Source organism: Aplysia californica, unplaced genomic scaffold, assembly GCF_000002075.1.
Source record: "Aplysia californica isolate F4 #8 unplaced genomic scaffold, AplCal3.0 scaffold01404, whole genome shotgun sequence".
NCBI lineage: Eukaryota > Metazoa > Mollusca > Gastropoda > Aplysiida > Aplysiidae > Aplysia > Aplysia californica.
The window spans coordinates 56556-58268 of record NW_004798674.1 but is presented as its reverse complement, the minus strand read 5'-3'; positions in this window follow the sequence as shown (position 1 = coordinate 58268).

Below are 1713 nucleotides of genomic sequence, written 5' to 3'. Positions count from 1 at the left end.
TCCCCCACCCCCTCCCCCCCTTTACAGTTTACGAACACGACAAACATTCTTGCCCCACTATCTTCAAAGGTCAAACACGTCGTCATTGTCATTTCACACGACGCCCATAACACTTGTGAAAAGACTTGAAATAAAACAATTACTTCTCGTTTAGAAATAATAGCAGTGCTTCACGCGAAATAATATAGTCGAATGAGACCATTACAAGACTTTCGACAAGGCGAAACCGCAGAATCTGTACACAGTATAAGCTTGTCCTATCGATTCGCAACGCCGCTGCGCAGAAATGTCGTCTATACGACTTACGCAAAATCGATTCGATGTCTCTTCTTTAATAGTATTAGTCTCATTCAACCGCTCAACGAATACTTAATGTCTGTCAGACTCTTTGTCTGTCTGTCAGTCCGTCCGTCCGTTTCTCGGACTGTGCCAGTATTTCTAAACAAAATGTGTGCTTAGAATTTGTTTCGTGATTTTCTAGCCGCGTGCGGTCAATGATGGATCTCCTGTGGATTCTAGGCGCTTCAATTTATTCCCTAATCCCTTGTAAATGCAAATCTCTTCTTCAATATTTGAACACTTCTGTGTAAACGTTTCTGCACACTCGCAGAGAAGACTCAAAAAGTCTGTGTGGTGCGGACTAGCAATTAGTAATTAGTGATATTTACTTTTTGTTTTTTAAGTGCTGTTTAGGCGTGTTTGCTAAGTTATAATTAGTGCACATAGTTGTAACCACTGTGTGGTTGTGGTATGATGTAGGCGTTGGTTTTAGGACATCCGAGTCACTGTGGGTTGTACATGTACTTCCTAAGCTCCTACCCCGGGGCGGTGCTATTGACCGAAGTGTCTTTTGGCCATTCCTAAAATGAGGGGAGGGGTGGAGCATTAACATCTTGAGTTCTTATGCACAGTAGAATTGTAATTGCAAATGGGCTGATTCATCAATGCCATGCTCATAACTGTGCCTGGCATGCAACAGGGAACTTCTGTTTTTTCTTTCCTATTCCTTACTTTCGTCATTTTTCCTATATTACTTTTGTATGTCTATCACACTCTTGTGACCTGCTATTTCCGGGTGCCTTGATGGTCGAAGCAGACGTTATGCTGTTGAAGCTAAAGAGGTGAGAAGAGTAGGTCTGACTCGCTGTAAGGACTTCTCTGTTGACATCCACCCCTTGGCGCTCATATGACCTTATGTAGTTGCGAGAGCCGTAAAATCTCTACTAAAACTAAAACAAACGTTTACTTCCTTTTTTCCCGGCATAACTTTTACTATCTATCTTGTTTTTTAAAGTGCATTTAATATCAGTAATGACGTAGACACGATCTGTTTAACTCAAAACCAAAATAAACAGAAAAACAGTTAAATAATATTATGCTGTAGGAATTTGTGACTTTAAACAAGAGAAAAAAACAAACTGGCAATTAAATGATATCAAACCAACAGCAATGAATACAAAACATCGGTCTATAAAACACACAAATATCATTTATGAACGTGTCCTTTTGTGCAAATAACATACCCTCCCCCACCCCTAAACCATACACATATTTGTTTTTTAAATATATCATACGCTTACCAATAGCTAACTAAATTATTATTTGCCCTGAAATCTTAGCATAGTTTAAATTACCACTTTATTGTCCCTACATTTTTAAAAATATGGATTACTTCAGTTTTGTTACAAACAATGTTCACTGACAAGCAATAGC